The sequence below is a fragment of the Mustelus asterias genome, unplaced genomic scaffold (genome assembly GCF_964213995.1).
Source record: "Mustelus asterias unplaced genomic scaffold, sMusAst1.hap1.1 HAP1_SCAFFOLD_2045, whole genome shotgun sequence".
Taxonomy (NCBI): domain Eukaryota; kingdom Metazoa; phylum Chordata; class Chondrichthyes; order Carcharhiniformes; family Triakidae; genus Mustelus; species Mustelus asterias.
In genome coordinates, this window is record NW_027591990.1 from 36,668 (window position 1) to 57,419 (window position 20,752).

Here is a 20,752-nt window from a genome sequence, read left to right on the forward strand (position 1 = left end):
TAGCACAACCGTGCGCATTGCAACCATCTCGTCACTGATCTCTGCAAGGGCGCAAGTAGTAGTACCATTGGCAACCTTTTCCAAAACTGAGGTAATGGTTTCTGTTTCCATAGACAGTCTCATATGTGAATAAGGTCCAATCCCACCAGGGCACATCATAGAATAGAATCCCTGCAATGCAGAAGGAGGCCATTTGGCCCATCGAGTCTGCACCGACCACAATCCCACCCAGGCCCTATTCCTGTAACCCCACATATTTACTCTGCTAATCCCCCTGACACTAAGGGTCAATTTAGCATGGCCAATGCACCTAACCCGCACATCTTTGGACTGTGGGAGGAAATCGGAGCACCCAGAGGAAACCCACGCAGACACGGGGAGAATGTGCAAACTCCACACAGACAGTGACCCGAGGCCGGAATTGAACCTGGGTCCCTGGCGCTGTGAGGCAGCAGTGCTAACCACTGTGCCGCCATACTGTCGTTATCTCTCCTTTGGAAGCTGATTGGTATGGTAGATATATGGGACTACATATCCCAGGTAACCTGACCTCTTCCAGCCAGTAGGCAAGCATGGGAATGCTTTATTTCCACAAATCCAGTAAGTTCCATTGGGAATTGGATAGGTGTTCTCTCCGTCAAAGCAATATGGAATATTGCAAACCCGACCATCATTGGGTGGATCCAGACAAATTTTACTAGCTACATCTACAGTGAATTTACACTTGCTGGTTCCTAAATCCACTCTGTGGCCATTCTTATTCTTGATATGCACTATTCCTTGGGCCTCTGAATTTGTTCCATTCAAAATAAGGCTGGGTTGACTATGTCAAAGACAGGTGAGCATCTGTTCATGTAACTGGTCCACCCGTACAAGACCTATTTCTATAAACGTTGATTCTATCACATTCCTTAATAAAACCTGCCCGTGGATCCCTAAAAGACAGAGTAAGCTGATCCCACACAATCAAATCTGCCCATAGTAAAGGCATTGGACGTAAAGGTATTCCCTCTTCTACATGTGTAGGCATGTGTGTGCACACCCAACATTTAGATATGTCCACGGTTTTAGCATATGTGTATTCCATATACAGATAAGTATTGGTATACAGCTCTGGATGGACTGATTGTGTTAAACATAGTAAACTCAACAACACAATGAAATAGGAGACAGTCATCTTGTCAATTCAATGGTGTCTCTGCACCTACTACTTGTGTTCCTTCCAAATTCTGCTCCAACAGGTTTTTAGCTGCCTGATCTGATTTACTGTTCCCTTCTTGAGCTTTGCCTGTAATCTTCTTGTGGGTTTGTATTTTGATCGCTGCTGCTTCTGAAGGAATGTGGGCTGCTTGAATTAAATCTTTAATCGGGTTTTCATGCTGTATGTGTCCCCCACCTGGGGGTAACAAAACCTCACCTTTTCCAGGCTGTCATGTATAGAACATAGAACATAGAACAGTACAGTACAGAACAGGCCCTTCGGCCCACGATGTTGTGCCGAGCTTTATCTGAAACCAAGATCAAGCTACCCCACTCCCTATCATCCTGGTGTGCTGCATGTGCCTATCCAATAACCGCTTAAATGTTCCTAAAGTGTCTGACTCCACTATCACTGCAGGCAGTCCATTCCACACCCCAACCACTCTCTGCGTAAAGAACCTACCTCTGATATCCTTCCTATATCTCCCACCACGAACCCTATAGTTATGCCCCCTTGTAATAGCTCCATCCACCCGAGGAAATAGTCTTTGAACATTCATTCTATCTATCCCCTTCATCATTTTATAAACTTCTATTAAGTCTCCCCTCAGCCTCCTCCGCTCCAGAGAGAACAGCCCTAGCTCCCTCAACCTTTCCTCATAAGACCTACCCTCCAAACCAGGCAGCATCCTGGTAAATCTCCTCTGCACACTTTCCAGCGCTTCCACATCCTTCTTATAGTGAGGTGACCAGAACTGCACACAATATTCCAAATGTGGTCTCACCAAGGTCCTTGTGAATCGTGAATTACCCCAAAAGCTGTCTGTGTAAGTGATAACCCATTTTCCTGCACTCCATTTGATGAAGGGAATTCAATCGTAACACCCAACATAGGGATACCAAGCAGCTAATATTTTAATATAAGGTTTTGGAAATAAATGTAAAACTAATAAGGGCATTAGAACCATAAATATAAAGTTAATAAGTTTGCGACTAACTGATTGCAAAGCTCAAGGATTAATTGTATCAGAGAATTGACTAAAAACATGAAGACTCAATAACAATGGAACTTGAACCTGGTACAGTATGAAAGAACAAAATTATATAAATTTGTATTCGAGAACAAGGAACTTAGTCTGGGAATTCTGCCAGATGAATGAGCCCACATCCAGCAGAAGTACTGGGGGTGATTCTCCCAAAAGTGCTGAGTTGGTGGGAAAAGTGTTCTAAATCCCGACTGTTTCGTCTGTTCAGCTTCTCACCCAAATCTCCGCACTCCGTGCACTGCAGACATCCCAGTCGGGAATCTCATTAAAAATCCAGGGGGTCAAGGCCTACTTGCGTCGGAGTCTGACAGTTCTGGAACTCTGCGCAGCACTCCCCACAGTGCTGCCCCTCCAGCCCCCTCCCACGGCCCGATCGTGGCCCCACAACAATTCCGGGGCCTGCCCTGAACCCCCCTCCCTCCACCGTCCCGGAGATCCCCGATGTCCAGGCCCCACCCTCCAGCAGTGGTGATCCCCTCAACCCTACCCCCTCACCCTAGTAGACCCCCCCACCTCCCCCCACCGCTGACCTCTCCAGGTCAGACCCTGCCCCGGAGGCAACTACCCCCCCCCCCCCCCCCCCCCACCGGCAGACCACTCTACCCCAGCCCGCCCTGATCGCTGGCCTCCCTCCAGCCCAGACCAATCCCAATGCAGATGGGCAGCGGGACCTCCCACGCCCACCAATCACCCCTAGACCCCACCCACAATAGGCCCGCCTCCTTGGCATTGCCTGATGCTGGTGGGCAGTGCCGAGGTGCCCCCTGGGCGTGGGTGCTTTGCCCCTTGGGCAGTGCCAGGGGGCCCAGGCTGGCACTGTACACTGTCAGGGTGCCCATGGCTAGGCAGCACCATCCCCCTGCTACCCGACCCCCTGGGGGGGCCCCCGATTGCTCCCCTTCACTCCGGCGAGGTCTCCTGTTAGCTCCCCGAACCCGGGGAGCTAGTCTGAACCCCACCGGAATGAAGAATTCTTGGCGGGGTGGGAGATTCAGGTCCCGATAATTAACTCATGTGCATATTTAAAACAGATTAAAAACAGATTAAAATTACTTACCTACTTTCCTGCCGGTTTCTAGCGTGGTCTGACCTGCGACTGTTCGCCAGCTCTGGGAGATGCGCATGTGTTCCCGGCGCATGCGCGAATCCCTGTTCAAGGCCGCAGACGCGTGTCTCCCACTGCGACCTGACAGAAAAGTCACGGGTCGCAATGGGAGAATCGCGGCAGTTCTAACCACGTTGCTAAATGCTGAATAAGTTAAAAATATAGTCTTGTGTTGCTAAGCGACAAGGAAGCCATTTTTATTGAGGAGTATACTTCCGATAGTTGAACGAACAAATAACAAACCATTATTTAAGGTGTCAGATTGTAATTCGATTTGAGAATGTTGTCATGAATGGATTGACAAGTTGAATATTAAATGAGATCTTGTTAAGTTAATTGCTGGGCTGTGTCTAAGACAGCCAAATTGTATAATCGTTCAAGTTTTTGGCACGAAAGTCGTGATCTGCGGAGGAAACTCGAGGTGCTGTAACATCACCAGATCCCCCTTCCGCTGAAGTATTCTATTTATCTAATGTACGTAGTTTGTTCTTTGTGTTGTTTGCATGTTTTATAACAAAACCAGTTTTGGAAATAAATTTTATTACGCTTTAAATCTGAGTTCCATTTGCCTTTGCGGAAAACATTACTTTTTAGTACTTCTAAATAATCCGACCACCAAAACAGAATTCCCCACCACACCAATCTAAAGCTTTAGTTAAGACTCTCAGTTTGCTACCTGTGCTGATTTACTTCCTGGAATCTGCTCTCCTGCAATCATTGTTCCTTCATCATTTACCACTGCCCACGCGGTGCGGGGTGTGCCATTGAGCCAATTTTAAATCTGTAAAAGCTTGAATCATAGAATCCCAACAGTGCAGAAGGAGGCCATTCAGCCCATTGAGTCTGTACCGACCACAATCCTACCCAGGCCCTATTCCCATAACCCCACACATTTACCCTGCTAATCCCCTGAAACTAGGGTCAATTTAGCACGGCCAATCAACCTAACCCGCACATCTTTGGACTGTAGGAGGAAACTGGAGCACTCGGAGAAAACCCATGCAGACATGGGGAGAATGTGCAAACTCCACACAGACAATGGGCCTGATTTTACCATTTTGAGTGCCGAATCTGGGCATCAAATGGATCCGCGCCTGGAATCCACTTTCCAGCACGCCCATATGCGTTTTGCCGGCTCCGATTCAATCTGCGCTGTGGGCGGGGCTTAGCGCTGCCGGACCGATCGGTATGCGCAGTTCGAAAAAAAATCCAAAGCAGCGCGCCCGGGCAGGGAGAAAAAAGCAGAGAGAGCGGCTCTCTGACACAGATCATCGGGGGGGGGGGGGGGGGAGGAGGGGGGGGTGGTGCAGACCCCAGATCACCCTCTGGGGAGGGGGTAGGAGGAGGAGAGGGGGTGTCACGGGTCCATCTGGCTCACCAAGTCAGTTACAATTCTGCATTCAGCATCTACTGAACCATCTTGGATACAAAGGATAATGGCATGAGGGTTCTGCATGTAAGCCTTGCTTATGCTAATAATTATATCCTTGGTGTCGGCAGCCATTCCTGGTGTTACAGTACTGATAGCACCAGGAAGCTCGATCAGTACCATTCATTATCCTTTGTATCCAAGATGGTTCAGTTGATGCTGAACGCAGTATTGTAACTAACTTGGTGAGCCAGATGGACCCACAAGGCAGAAGGACCATCTTTGTGTTGACCAAAGCAGATCTAGCTGAGGAACATACAGCTTATCTTGCTAACGGAAGGATGGTGGAGGGAGACCAGCGATCGAGGTAGGTTGGGGATGTGCTCTGCCGAGCGGGGCCTGCCTCCCAGGGGTGTCCGATCCCGGGGCGGGGGGTGAGGGGGGGTGGTCTGCCGGGGGGGGCCTGTCTCCCAGGGGGGTCCGATCCCGGGGGGGGGGGGGGGGGGGGGGGAGGGTCTGCCGGGGGGGTCCTGCCTCCCAGGGGGGTCTGATCCGGGGGGGGGGGAATCTGCCGGGGTGGTTAGCGGGGGGGGTCCGCGAAGGATGGTCGAGGAGGATGGTGACTTCACAAGGACAGAGAGGGCTCCGGAGGTTCCCCTGCAGAATAGAAATCCGCTTCGGACTTTTATTCTGCAGGTCGCTAAAGGCGCGGATCCGGAACGGGCCAGAAGACGGTAAAGTGGGATTTGGCAGTAGGGTTGGGCACGTGGTTCTAATGCTAATGCATTTAAATAATCGGGCCGCCCGATTCGGGCGCGGGCCGGACCCGCGCCCGAATCAGGTGTCAGTAAAGCCGTGATCTGCTCGGAATCGAGTGCAGATCGCGGTATAGGCCCAACGCCCGACTTTACCGCGATTTCGCGCCCGAAAACGGGCACGAAGTTTTGTAAAATCGGGCCCAATGACCCAAGCCAGGAATCAAACCCGGGTCCCTGGCACTGTGAGGCAGCAGTGCTAACCACTGTGCTACCGTGCCGCCCTTGGTTCTCTTTCTCCCCCCATTCTACTCTCTCTCTGTTGGCTCTCCTTCCTTTGATGGAATCCTGTAAGGGTTTTACAAGCAGTGCATAATCTTCCACAAAGTTCGTGCAATATTTAAATAAGCCTTCAATACTTATCTTACCCCATTTCCGGTGAGAGACCTTTGTTCTTAATACATCACCTTCTTTCAGTCCTCTGGAATTTCTTTCTTACTGAATTCTATAACATCTTTAAAATAAAAATCAAACCTTTCAGTTTGATTCCAGGTAGTAACTTATTTTGATTACTCATTCTTTATCTCAAATAGCATCATTGTATTAAAGTATCTTGCTTTAACATGTTTTCCTATGTTAGAATTGTCCCAAACTCAGAAACTAGTGATATGGGCTTTCTAATGTCTATTGATATCGATCTTTTCACCCTGTTTGCTTCCTTCAATGTTTATTTATTCTACTGGATTATTTCCCCTTTGAGCCCGCCTTGCATCTGTTACAGTTTCTCAACCTTCCCATATTCAACTTTTCACCTAAATGTGCTCTATGCTCCAGACTACTTATAGAGTCATAGAGTCATAGACATTTACAGCATGTAAACAGGCCCTTCGGCCCAACTTGTCCTTGCCACCCTTTTTTTTAACCACTAAGCTAGTCCCAATTGCCCACGTTTGGCCCATATCCCTCTTATACCCATCTTACCCATGTAAGGGTCTAAATGCTTTTTAAAAGACAAAATTGTACCCGCCTCTACTACTATCTCTGGCAGCTTGTTCCAGACACTCACCACCCTCTGTGTGGAAATATTGCCCCTCTGGACCCTTTTGTATCTCTCCCCTCTCACCTTAAACCTATGCCCTCTAGTTTTAGACTCACCTACCTTTGGGAAAAGATATTGACTATCTAGCTGATCTATGCCCCTCATTATTTTATAGACCTCTATAAGATCATCCTAAGTCTTTCTCCACACCCGAGCTATGACTGTAACACTACATTCTGCACTCTCTGGTTTCTTTCTCTATGAATGGTATGCTTTGTCAGTATAGCACGCAAGAAACAGTATTTATACATGTGACAATACATGTGACAATAATAAATCAAATCAAATAAAATAAATACGCTCCACAAAAAAAAGTCCCAGTCTATCCAGCTCAAACCATCAAGTCCTGGTAGCATTTTAGTAAATCTCTTCTACACTCTTTCTAGTTTAATAATATCCTTTCTATAATAGAGTGACCAGAACTGTACACAGTATTCCAAGTGTGGGATGGACTTCTCTCAGTCTCATGTTCACTAATTTTAAACATCCACTCCTCACAATCCAACTAACATGCTGATAGGTCGCTATCATTGTTGAATAGCCCTAAGTTAATTGGTGCTGTTATCACAAGTTATCCAGCAGGGGCAAATGTAATCCTCACACTCCCCCCCTCACCCACTCTATCTTGTGTAATTTTTCACTGAACGCTCTCCCCCTCTTCTGCTAGATTTTGATCTGAGTTAACAATTTCTGCTATATTAGCTCATGGGTGGCACGTTAGCACAGTGGTTAGCACTGCTGCTTCACAGCGCCAGGGACGTGAGTTCGATTCCTGGCTTGGGTCACTGTCTGTGTGGAGTCTGCACATTCTCCCCTTGTCCGTGTGGGTTTCCTCCGGGTGCTCCGGTTTCCTCCCACAGTCTGAAAGATGTGCTGGTTAGGTGCATTGACTTGAACAGGTGCTGGACTAGGGGAGTTTCACAGTAACTTCATTGCAGTGTTAATGTAAGCCTTACTTGTGACTAATAAATAAACTTTTTTTTTCATGGCTGCTGCAAATCCTTAAAACACAAAGATTCGTCCTGTTTGGGGCTGAATGAGTTCACACTCTGCTTGGTTCAAAAAGGAGGCAGAGATGGAAGCCACGACATCATTATTTTTTCTTGGTTAGTGTCCAAAAAATTCCATATTCTCGGAACCTTGGCTATGTTTATCTAGCTAGGACTCTGTCCTTTGCCACCTCCTCCTTTTGCCCAACCATGAATTGCATCTTGACCCACTTTACTGCAGTTACTGCACTGTTTATTAAAATTGATTCTTGGCTTGATGCAGCAATCTTTGGCACTGTTGCACTTGTATTGGGGTTACTTCTGCTTATTTTCCTCCTGTTTTACTTAAGGTTACTGACACCCAACTTGCGCTTCCTCTACCAAAAGCTTGCCCTAGCGCCGAGTTAAAATTCTGATATTGGTGCTACTGGAGCGGGTTGTTCTGTCTTAGTGTCACTAAAGGAATTTCTACCTCCCTGATCTGTCATTTCCAATCGATTCTCCCTGTCTGCATCTTCCTCACTTCACTCCGAAGGGGAGTGGTGGATACAATGATTCCGTTACTGCTTTCCTCTTGGGTTCTTTTTTAAGATCTTCCTGGGCAGTTTTTTTGGGGACTATCAGCTATCTCTTTCTGCCACATTCGCTATTGACAAAACGGTGGTGCTGAACAAACTTTTCAATGTCTCTCTCACATGACAAGCTTTTGAGATTTTCTGCTGTTGGTTTGCCTATTATTTTCCCCTCTTTTCCGAATTCTGCAAACCTTTCCTCTGAGAATGTCCTCAGTTTAGCCCACGGCTCTTGCCGAAAGTACAACTTTCCCTCAAGCTTAACTTCCCTCTCCATGGGGTTATTTTTAACATCTTTTCTACCATTTTCCTTCCTCTTCTTCCTACGGTTATTTTTAACTTCTTCACTTCCGCTTTGCGCCCTCTCACTCCTACGGTTAGCTTTATGTTATGGGCGCGCGGCCTTCAAATATGACACAGCTGATAGGCAGTATCAGGACTCTATTCCTGACCCTCCCCTCCCGGATTACATGCGGTCACCAAATTTATGTCTATTCTATTCGCGCGGTACTTTATTGGCTCTGCTGTATGTCGGCAGTATGTCTTCCTTAACCCTGCATTAAGTGCAATTTTCTTGACCAGCGATATACACTATAGTTAAGAAAACCCACCAATGTTTCTACTTTCTCAGAAGACTAAGGAAATTTGATATGTCCACTACGACTCACCAATTTTCACAGATGCACCAAAGAAAGCATTCTTTCTGGTTGTATCACAGCTTGGTATGGCTCCTGCTCTGCCCAAGGCCACAAGAAACTGCAAAGGGTCATGAATGAAGCCCAATCCATCACGCAAACCAGCCTCCCATCCATTGACTCTGTCTGCACTTCCCGCTGCCTCAGCAAAGCAGCCAGCATAATTAAGGAGCCCACGCACCCTGGACATTCTCTCTTCCACCTTCTTCCTTCGGGAAAAAGATACAAAAATCTGAGGTCATGTACCAACCGACTCAAGAACAGCTTCTTCCCTGCTGCTGTCAGACTTTTGAATGGACCTACCTCGCATTAAGTTGATCTTTCTCTACACCCTAGCTATGACTTGTAACACCTACATTCTGCAGTCTCTCATTTCCTTCTCTATGAGTGGTATGTTTTGTCTATATAGTGTGCAAGAAACAATACTTTTTACTGTACGTTAATACATGTGACAATAATAAATCAAATCAAATCAAATTGCCTTTGCGACCCCACAAGAAGCTCGGATAGGGCAAATTATGGATCCGACAACTTGGCGTGTGATTCCCTCTAGCTAACTAGGGTGGTAATTGAAATATACTCACCCTGTTGAAGGCACGCCCAGCCATCGGTATCCGATGATGCTATAATGTCCTCTGTTGCCAAAAAGACTGTTAGTGGGAGATTTCTTTTAAAAAGGTGGCCAATGTTGAAAAATCTATTCAAAAACTCGCAAAAGGCTTCTCTGTTCAAAAGAGGTAATCAAAATTGATTTAAAACACAAAAATCAAACAGACCAACAATACATTAATGTACGGCCGTTCGGAGGTCCCCGAAGGATGAGACAGCTCAGGTTCAGGGCTCTGAAACCTCTCCAAAGATTTGAGGCACTCAACCAAAATATAGAACGATTATACCTTTTGTTATCTAAGATACGCCTCTTCAAATCAATTTAATTTAGTATTCACATGTCAGTCCAGTTTTCGACAAAGTTTCTCAGTCAATTGCAGTATGGATATCTCATTAGTCCATTCAATCCAGACATCCTCTCATTTTGGCTAAAGCCACTTCCTGGTTGCGACAAAACTATGGAAGCTTTCCATAGATGAACTTTTCCCACCTTCACATTGCCAAGACAGAGAGGTACATGATTTCGGGGCCCTAGAAAGGCATTATCTTATGTCTGGACAATGTATGCCGCTATAATGTTACAACATTTGTCTCAAAAACTTGAAAATTCTAATGCTTACTTTTGCTGACTAATGGATTCCCAGTTCTAACCTTCTGACTTTACCATTACCCTTTGCAGCATCTGCTCTTTCTGACTGAGACAAACAATGCATTTTATATATTAAAATACATTCAATACTCTGATATATATAAATATACTTTAAAATCATATTCATTTGTTTTAATACTGTTATTGCAATCACATATGAGCAAACTGTCCACATTAACTTGTTATAAAGAATCATTTAACCCCTTCTAGCTATTCTGTCACTAAAAAGACTACATCTGTCCGTGAATCTCACGAGCTAATTTAAAATTCCCTTCGACAACAGGTGTGATGTTAATGTCCCTTTAGGAGATTTTTTTTAAAAATCATGACTTCTGCAGCTCACAGCCTGAGGTGATGTCATTGTTGGGAGGAGCAAAACAAAACTGTGTGCAGCTCAGGTGTTTTTGATTTCATTTTGGCTACAGTGTTAGAAGCATAACTGAAAGAGGTCTCTTTTTTTATTTTAAAGTTTTACCAGTTAGCTGAAAGCACATCATGTTTGCCATCCTGCAGTAAAGAATTTATGTTTTGGTGCTTTGGGGAGCTGAAGAATACAAGCTTCTCTGAGTTTTCAAGATCATTTGAAATCAGCATTCAACCCAGGGCACTGGGTTCCAGTATCATGTGAGCTTTAGCTTGTGCAGTGATAAACCTGTTTAAAGGATTCTGTTTATTGGATTTTGGTTTTAATTGGAACATATTAGAGATATTCATTAAGGTTTATACATTATAGTGGTTGTTTTGTTTCTTGTTTGCAATTGACAAAAGGTCTTGCTAATTTTCTTACTATACATGTTAACTATATTCTTAAATAAACTTTGTTTGGTAAAAGCTCCCTGGTGGGTCACTTGAATCATACCTGAAGTGAAACATCTCATGCTCACCTTAGCCAAATTCAGGGATTCAGGAGGGCTCCATAAAACATGTTGGAGTTTCTAACCTGAACCACAACAACTGGGGACTCCAGTGGGATTAAAATCTATATTTCTTGATTGATTTGGGATTATTAAACTCAGAGACAGTGAGTGGTGAGCATATTGGTGCTTTCTTTTCAGGTTTAAATAGCCACTCCCTATCATGTCTTGTGAAATAATGACTCCTTCAGAGGCTAAGAAGCTCCTGGGGGTGGAGGAAGTCACGCAAGATACCTTACAAAAGGTGACCAAAACAAAACTTCTGGCACTGGCAAAAACATTGACATTGCCTGACAGTGTAAGGAAAGGGGAGATAATTGTGGCGATAGCTCAGCATTTGAAATTGCCAGAAACACAGTCAGGATCATTGGAAATGGCTAGAATTCAATTACAAATGAAACAGCCTGAACATGAAAAAGAATTAAAACAGTTTGAATTGGTTAATGAAGGAAAGAGAGAGAGAGAGTAGCGAAAGCTAAAGAAAGAGTATAAAAGTTGGGGTCTGATGTTGCAGATGTATAGAACGTTGGTTCGGCCGCATCTGGAATACTGCGTCCAGTTCTGGTTGCCACACTACCAGAAAGACGTGGAGGCTTTGGAGAGAGTACAGAGGAGGTTTACCAGGATGTTGCCTGGTATGGAGGGGCTTAGTTATGAGGAGAGATTGGGTAAACTGGCGTTGTTCTCCCTGGAAAGACGGAGGATGAGGGGAGACTTAATAGAGGTGTATAAAATCATGAAAGGTATAGATAGGGTGAACGGTGGGAAGCTTTTCCCCAGGTCGGTGGTGACGTTCACGAGGGGTCATAGGTTCAAGGTGAAGGGGGGGGGGAGGTTTAACACAGATATCAGAAGGACATATTTTACACAGAGGGTGGTGGAGGCCTGGAATGCGCTGCCAGGCAAGGTGGTGGGGGCGGACACACTGGGAACGTTTAAGACTTATCTAGATAGCCATATGAACGGAGTGGGAATGGAGGGATACAAAAGAATGGTCTAGTTTGGACCAGGGAGCGGCACGGGCTTGGAGGGCCGAAGGGCCTGTTCCTGTGCTGTATTGTTCTTTGTTTGTTCTTAAAGGGAAGGAAAAAGGGAGGAGCAGCAAGCAGAAGAATTGAAACTGCTTGAATTGCAGGCAAGGGAAAAGGAAAGGGAAAGGATAGCCTGAGCAGAGGAAAAAGAAAAAGAGAGAGAATTTGAACTTTGGAAACTGGCAATGAAAAGTGAACATCAGTTAAAATGGGTGGAGGTAAAGGGAGAAGTACAGGTTGAGTATAGTGATGAGGACAGTGAGAAGGAGCAAGAGCTTCATAGTCAAAGGCTTGGTACGGATCTATTTAAAAATGTCCAAGCATTGCCAAAGTTTGATGAGAAGGATGTAGAAGCCTTTTTCATTTCATTTGAGAAAGTGGCTAAACAAATGAAATGACCACAGGACGTGTGGGTATTATCAATTCAAACAAAGTTGGTAGGTCGAGCTAGTGAGGTGTTTGCATCACTATCAGAGGAGATATCTGGGAAGTATGAGAAGGTGAAAAAATCCATCTTAGGTGCCTATGAATTAGTGCCAGAAGCTTACAGAACAAGGGTTTAGAAATCTAAGGAAAGAACTTGGTCAAACATGCATAGAATTTGAAAGGATCAAACAGAGAAATTTTGATTAGGTGGAGAAGGGCTTTGAAAATAGACCAGACATATTTCTTAGAGAAATTATTATTTTGGAGGAGTTTAAAAATTTACTTCTTGATGTAGTGAGAACACGTGGAAGAGCAGAGGGTTAAAACTGCAAGGTTAGCAGCAGGAATGGCAGATGATTATGAATTAGTTAGTAAATCAAAGTTTGGTTTCCAACATCAGTTTCAGCCGATGAGGGATAGAAACTGGGGAAAAGAGAAATCCTCAGGTGGTACAGGTAAAGGAGATCTTGTGGGAGATAATAAAGACAGTGTACCTCAGGTTAAAAAGGAAATACAGGAGGGTGGAAGAGAAATGAAAAGCCTCAGATGTTTTCACTGTAATAAATTAGGCCATGTAAAGCCACAGTGATGTGGTTTAAGAAACCCAGGTTACTGTGGGAGGCGAGGGAAGAGATTGCAGAGCCTCTGGCAATGATCTTTGCGTCGTCGATGGAGACGGGAGAGGTGCCGGAGGATTGGAGGATTGCGGATGTGGTTCCTATTTTCAAGAAGGGGAATAGGGATAGCCCAGGTAATTACCGACTGGTGAGTCTAACCTCAGTGGTTGGTAAACTGATGGAGAAGATCCTGAGGGACAGGATATATGAGCATTTAGAGAGGTTTAGTATGCTCAAGAATACTCAGCATGGCTTTGTCAAGGGCAGATCGTGCCTTACGAGCCTGGTGGAGTTCTTCGAAAATGTGACTAAACACATTGACGAAGGGAAGGCGGTAGATGTGGTTTATAGTGATTTTAGCAAGGCGTTCGATAAGGTCCCCCATGCAAGGCTTCTGGAAAAAGTGAGAGGGCATGGGATCCAAGGGGCTGCTGCCCAGTGGATCCAGAACTGGCTTTCCCAAAGGAGGCAGAGAGTGGGTATAGATGGGTCTTTTTCTAAATGGAGGTCGGTCACCAGTGGTGTGCCCCAGGGATCTGTTCTGGGACCCTTGCTGTTTGTCATTTTCATAAATGACCTGGATGAGGAAGCGGAGGGATGGGTTGGTAAGTTTGCCGACGACACGAAGGTTGGTGGGGTTGTGGATAGTCTGGAGGGATGTCAGAAGGTACAGAGGGACATAGATAGGATGCATGACTGGGCGGACAAGTGGCAGATGGATTTCAACCCAGATAAATGCATCGTGGTCCATTTTGGTAGGTCAAATGGGATGAAGGAGTACAATATAAAGGGAAAGACTCTTAGTACTGTAGAGGATCAGAAGGACCTTGGGGTCTGGGTCCATAGGACTCTGAAATCAGCCCCGCAGGTGGAGGAGGCGGTTAAGAAGGCGCATGGTGTGCTGGCCTTTATCAATCGAGGGATTGAGTTTAGGAGTCCAGGGACAATGATGCAGCTAAATAAGACCCTCGTCAGACCCCACTTGGAGTACTGTGCTCAGTTCTGGTCGCCTCACTATAGGAAGGATGTGGAAAAGATTAAAAGGATGCAGAGGAGATTTACAAGGATGTTGCCTGGATTGAGTGGCATGCCTTATGAGGATAGGCTGAGGGAGCTCGGTCTTTTCTCCTTGGAGAGACGTAGGATGAGAAGAGACCTAATAAAAGTGTATAAGATGTTGAGAGGCATAGATCGGGTGGACTCTCAGAGGCTTTTTCCCAGGGTGGAAATGTCTGCTACGAGAGGACACAGGTTTAAGGTGTTGGGGGGGTAGGTACAGGGGAGATGTTAGGGGTAAGTTTTTCACACAGAGGGTGGTGGGCGAATGGAATTGGCTGCCGTCAGTGGTGGTGGAGGCGAACTCAATAGGGTCTTTTAAGAGACTCCTGGATGAGTACATGGAGCTTAATAGGATGGAGGGTTATAGGTACGTCTAGAAGGTAGGGATGTGTTCGGCACAACTTGTGGGCCAAAGGGCCTGTTTGTGCTGTAGTATTTCTATGTTTCTAAAAGCACTGGGAAGATTGACATGGTAAAACAGGGTAAGCCAGTGGGGCTTGTTAAAGTGGTAAAGGAAAGTCCGGTTGAAGTAAAAAAAGGTACAAAAGAATGTACAGCCTGGTCAGGAGTTGATTGATAAAAAGGTGCCAGATCTCTTTAAAAATTTTACTTGAGTTGGTAAAGTTTACTCATGTGTACCAGGGGGGAATAGGTAAAGAAGTTAAAAATTTTAAGAGATACTGGAGCAAGTCAATCTTTCATGGTAAGAGGTAAAGTAAAGTTTATTTATTAGTCACAGGTAAGTTTTACATTAACACTACAATGAAGTTACCATGAAAATCTCCTCAGGAGATCAGGAGTTGTGTAGTTTAGCAGGAATATTGCCAGAGAAGGTAGCAATATGTGGAATTCAGGGTGAGAAGAGTGGTGTTCCATTATACAAAGTGAGGATGGAGAGTCCAGTGAAGAGTGGTGAAGTGGTAATAGGAGTAATAGAGAAAATATCTTGTCCAGGAATACAGATTATCTTGGGTAACGATATAGCTGGATCACTGGCTTTTCAACCACAGGGAGTAGGGAGTGATGCCTACTGTGGTTGAAAAGCCAGTGGAGAATCAAACAACTGAGTTGTTGAAGGATGCATATCCTGGGATTTTTCCTGATTGTGTAGTAACAAGGTCACAGAGTCACAGGTTAAGACAAGAGGAGAAATCAAAGGAGGGAAGATGAGAAAGTTGGAGTTCAATTATCAGAAACAACTTTTGATCAGATGGTTGGAAAAGAACAAGAACAGGGGGAGAATGAGGTGGATATTTTTAGTTCGGGAAAGTTGGCACAGTTACAACAGAAAGATATAGAAATAAAGCAGTTGTATCAGAAAGCGTACACGGAAGAGGAATCTGAGTGTATACCGGAATGTTATTACCTTAAAAATTACGTCTTAATGAGGAAATGGAAACCATTATATATTCAGGCGGATGAAAAGTGGGCAGAAGTTCTTCAAGTGGTATTGCTGGTAGGGTATAGAAAGGAGATGTAGCGAGTAGCATATGAGGCACCGGTTGGAGGTCATTGGGGGGTAAGGAAAACTCAAGTTAAAACACAAGAAGAGTTTTATTGGCCTGGACTGCATAAAGATGTGGTTAACTTTTGCTGGTCATGTCACACATGTCAGGTCATAGGGAAACCTCAAGCGGTGATAAAACCCAGCACCCTTATTACCCATTCCAGCACTTGAGGAACCTTTCACAAGGGTCTTAATTGATAGTGTAGGACCCCTCCCTAAAACAAAAAGTGAGGATCAATATCTATTGACTTTCATGGATGTGTCTACTAGGTTTCCAGAGGCTATTCCATTACACAATGTTACAGCTAGAAGGATTGTAGAGGAGTTACTTAATTCTTTTGCGAGTTATGGACTACCCACAGAAATACAACCAGATTAAGGATCAAATTTTAATCAAAGTTATTCAAGGCGGTTATGGATAGCTGAGGAATAAAACAATTTAATCAACTGCGTATCATCCAGAATCCCAGGGAGCGTTAGAGCGGTGGCATCAAACTTTAAAGACAACGTTGAGAGCTTATTGTCCAGATTATCCGGAGGTTTGGGATAAAGGAATTCCATTTGTACTCTTTGCAATTAGGGATGCATCTAATGAGTCAACCAAATTCAGTCCATTTGAATTGATTTTTGGTCATGAGGTAAGAGGACCACTTAAATTGATTAAGGGAAAATTGGTGAGTGAGCGTTCTGAGACTACACCATTGGATTATGTGTCAAACTTTAGGGAAAGGTTGAATAGAGCAGGTGAATTAGCTAGACAACATTTAAAAGTATCACAGCATGTGATGATACAGGAAACGGATAAGAAATCAAAAATTCATAGTTTTGTTGTGGGGATAAAGTCTTAGTACTGCTACCAATAGTAGGTGAACCTTTAAAAGCAAGGTTTAGTGGAAAGGAAATTGAAAGGAAATTGAGTGAGGTGAATTATTTGATAAGAGCGCCAGATAAAAGGAAAACTCACAGTGTGTGTCATGTGAATTTGCTTAAAAGATTCTTTGATAGGGAAGAAGAGCAGAAGGAGGATGTTTTAGTGGTTACAACTCAAGGTGAAGAACCTAATCCAGATGATTCTGAATTTGACATTCCTCAAATTAAATTGGATAACGAGGATGGTATTACAAATTGGGATAAATTACTGAGTTACTTTCCAGAGGAAAATCGAAGTGACCAGAAAGTTATTAATATCACATGGACAAGTATGTGGGAATAAGTTGGGAAGAACTAAGATAATTGGGAGTGAGATAGTTGTAGAAAGTGCTGTTCCAATTAAACGACATTCTGGCAAACATGCCCTGTTCAAGTTGGCACAGGTTCAGGGGAAAAGCTGATGCTTATTCGATCTGGAATGCAGTAGCCAAAAGTCTCGATCGGTCACACAAAACTGGAGAAGGAGAACCAGTTAATGGACAATAATAGAACAAAGAAAGTGAGTAGGTGTGGAGACAGATACAAGTCAAGTTGAGTGTTTTGAAACATGTTCCTGAGTTGTTCAAATTGCCTGAACATAAATTGCAGGACTGTCAAAGACAGCTCATTATCTGTGCAAAGGAAACTGTGGATACATCAACAGTCATGTGTGATCTCAAAAAGGAGATTGAGGAGTGGAAGTATCGTACTAATGTGGAAAGGACAACAACATGAGATCAGACTGTTTGTCAAAATTGTACCATCATCTCAAATGAACTGCTGACATAATGATTCTGCAGAGTGTGCAGAGATGTGGCTGCCCAGTGAAACGGTACTGTACACAACTGGTTTTCAAATACCTTATGGTGGTTTTTGTAGCAGCATAACTGACAAAGTAGTCTTTGGAACCATGGTCGAAATGGGTTCTGACACCAAGAAAGACAAGCTGCCATGTGCCTTCGCCAAAGAGTGTGCAGGAAGTAATCATTGAATCATAGATCATAGAATCATAAAATCCCAACAGTGCAGAAGGAGACCATTCGGCCCATCAAGTCTATACTGACCACAATCCCACCCCGGTCCACATTCCTGTAACCCCACACATTTACCCTACTAATCCCTCTGACACTAGGGTCAATTTGGCATGGCCAATCAACTTAACCCGCACATCTTTGGACTGTGAGAGGAAACCAGAGCAGCCGGAGGAAACCCACACAGACACGGGGAGAACGTGCAAACTCCACACAGACAGTGATCTGAGGCCGGAATTGAACCAGGGCCCCTGGCGCTGTGAGGCAGCAGGGCTAACCACTGTGCCGCCCCAGTGCAGTAATGGTGCAGATCCAGAGCAAAAAAAGCAGTCAAATTGCTTGGCAGAGGAGGAGCTAATGAACAAGACAAGGGACAGAGATAAATGACCTTTCTGAATGGCCCTGGCCACACATTTGTAATGTGTTATCCTGCTGATCCTGCCTAGTTCCGTGAGGACATTAGAGCTAATTTATCAGCGCAACAACAAACATGTGTTTCAACTTGGAATCAATGCAGGATTAAAGATTAAAGGAGAACTTTGGAGAGGATGCTTGTCACAAATGTGATAAAACGGAGCGTTCAATGGTGGAAGACAAGGGCTGAAATGGACGATATTACTGTTAGGTTTGCATGTTTTGATTTTGTAAAATATGTATATTTATTGTAGAGTACCAGTAATGTGAAACAAAGGGTTTGAAAAATGAAATCATCTTTGAATGTTGATGGTTCATTTTTTTTCTTATGGAGGGAAGTGTGACATTAGTGTCCTCTTTAAGAAAGGTTTTTTTTAAGTTTCAGTAGGGGCATCAAGCAAGAAGGAAGCTGAAATCTCTCTCGGTCTCCCTGTTCTATTTGAAAATTCTGCTGGTTATCTCAGAGCAATGTTTTGCCTTCTGGAAGGAAAGTGCAACCTTTGAAAAGACTCAGTTCCAGTCAAGTGAGATTTTAACCTATGCTGTGTTAAGCCTGTGAAAGGGTTTTGTCTATGAAAGGTTTTTGGTTTGTTGGAACAACTTTAATATTCAATGAAGGGTTAATACATTATTGTGACTGTTTTCTTTCTGTTTCTTGTTGTTTGCAATCGTTAAAAGGTATTACCAATTTTCTTTCTATACATGTTAACTATATTCTTAAATAAACATTGTTTGATAAAAGCTCCCTAGTGGGTCACTTGAATCATACCCGAAGTGAAACCTATCATGCTTATCCTAGCCAAATTCAAGATGCAAAACTTATGACCCAGGCGGGTTTCATGAAACAATTTGGAGTTTCTGACCTGAACCATAACACAGGACACCTTGAGAGAGAGGTTAGCAGAGGTTAGGGGTGAATTATACTGTAAATGGCAGAACTAATGTTGCAGCTATACAAAACCTTGGTTCGGCCGCATTTGGAGTATTGTGTGCAGTTCTGGTCACCACACTACCAGAAGGACGTGGAAGCTTTAGAGAAAGTGCAAAGAAGGTTCACCAGGATGTTGCCTGGTATGGAGGGTGTTGGCTATGAGGAGGGATTAAATAAACTAGGATTCCTTTCACTGGAAAGATGGAGGCTGAGGGGAGACCTAGAGGTCTACAAAATTATGAGAGGCATAGACACAGCATGGCGGCACAGTGGTTAGCACTGCTGCCTCACAGCACCAGGGACCCGGGTTCGATTCCCGGCTTGGGTCACTGTCTGTGTGGAGTTTGCACGTTCTCCCCGTGTCTGCGTGGGTTTCCTCCGGGTGCTCCAGTTTCCTCCCACATTCTGAAAGACGTGCTGGTTAGGTGCATTGACCCAAACAGGAGCCAGACTGAGGCGACGAGGGGAATTTCACAGTAACTTCATTGCAGTGTTAATGTAAACCTACTTGTGACTAACAAATAAACTTTACTTTACTTTTACTTTACAGGGTGGATAGTCAGAGGCTTTTTCCCAGGGTACAAGTTTCAATTACAAGGGGGCACAGGTTCAAGGTGAGAGGCGGAAAGTTTAAGGGAGATGTGCGGGGGAAGTTTTTCACGCAGAGAGTGGTGGGTGCCTGGAACGCGCTGGCAGAGGAGGTGGTGGAAGCAGGCACATTGGCAACATTTAAGAGGCATCTGGATGGGTACATGAATAGGGAGGGAATAGAGGGATACGGACCGAGTAAGGACAGAAGGTTTTTTTTAGTTTAGTTAGGGCATCATGATCAGCACGGGCTTGGAGGGCCGAAGGGCCTGTTCCTGTGCTGTACTTTTCTTTGTTCTTTGTTCAAAGCATATGGGATCTTGCTGTTCATAAATAGACGAATTGAGAGCAAAGGCAGGAGGCTATGCTGAACGTTTAAGATCTGGTTTGGCCACAACTAGTGCATATTATGTCCAATTTTGGTCATCTCATTTTAGAAAGGATGTGCGGGTCCTTGAGATTTATCAGGATGGTTCCAGCGATGTTAGCTACGGGGTTAGATTGGAGAAGCTAGGGTTCCTTCTCCTTGGAGAGAAGGGGACGGAATTCGTAGAGTTGTGCAAGAAAATGGAAGATTTTGACACCGTGACTAGAGTTCCCATTAGCTAATGCTGCGAAGACCAAGTTTGTTAGGTGGATTGACCATGATAAATTGCCCCTTACTGTCAGGGGGACTGGCTAGGGTAAATGTGTGGGGTTATGGGAATAGGGCCTGGGTGGAATTGTGGTCGGTGCAGACTCGATGGGCCAAATGGCACATGGGTAAGAGATATAGCAGGGGAATTTGAAGATAAACATTTTTAGGCCACAAGTCTTCATGACTTGGAACTCACTGCCCATGAGGGATTGTCAATAATTTCAAAAGGAAATTGGATAGACACATGAGGCAAATACACTTACAAAGCTGTTGTGATAGAATGGGGATGATTTGATTTATTATTATTTAAGTTTATTTATTAGTGTCACAAGTAGGCTTACATTAACACCACAATGAAGTTACTGTGAAAATCCCCTGGTCGCCACACTCTGGCACCTGTTCGGGTTACACTGAGGGAGAATTTAGCATGGCCAATGCACCCTAACCAGCACGTCTTTCGGAATGTGGGAGGAAACCGGAGCACCTGGAGGAAACCCATTCAGACACGGGGAGAACGTGCAAACTCCACACAGACAGTGACCCAAGCCGGGAATCGAACCCGGGTCCCTGGCGCTGTGAGGCAGCAGTGCTAACCACCTT

At 44.6% G+C, this 20,752-nt stretch overlaps 1 protein-coding gene across 1 annotated transcript in view; it reads left to right on the forward strand.

The window, feature by feature from the left end:
* LOC144489241 (hydroxylysine kinase-like) overlaps positions 1-20,752 on the forward strand; it is a gene marked incomplete at its 3' end in the record, with an annotated part of 35,247 nt that overhangs the window by 7,158 nt on the left and 7,337 nt on the right. The gene's annotated exons all lie outside the window — the stretch shown is intronic.